Here is a 375-nt window from a genome sequence, read left to right on the forward strand (position 1 = left end):
AACACGATTTCAATCTCCTATTTTCGTCCTATCTACATCATGTTCTATTCAAATTTTGAATTATGATCATAAGATGGCAACGATTTCAATTAGTATTACGTCCTTTCTTATCATGATGCTATCATTAATTTATCTGATTATAATTACCAATCATCACCTTTAGTGGTAGGATTACAATTATAATTATTATCAGCACAACTAGCGTTTATTTTTTGTTCAAATTATCATTAATAATGTTATCACTATTATAAGGATCATGATTTTTATGAGATAAAAAAAAGCTTTCTTCCAAGCTACATACAACGATATTAGTTATAGGTACTTGGAGGGGTAATCCCTTTCATTACTATTTCTCGACAAATTAGATCAGAATTG

This window comes from Penaeus monodon, chromosome 30 (assembly GCF_015228065.2).
Source record: "Penaeus monodon isolate SGIC_2016 chromosome 30, NSTDA_Pmon_1, whole genome shotgun sequence".
Classification (NCBI taxonomy): domain Eukaryota; kingdom Metazoa; phylum Arthropoda; class Malacostraca; order Decapoda; family Penaeidae; genus Penaeus; species Penaeus monodon.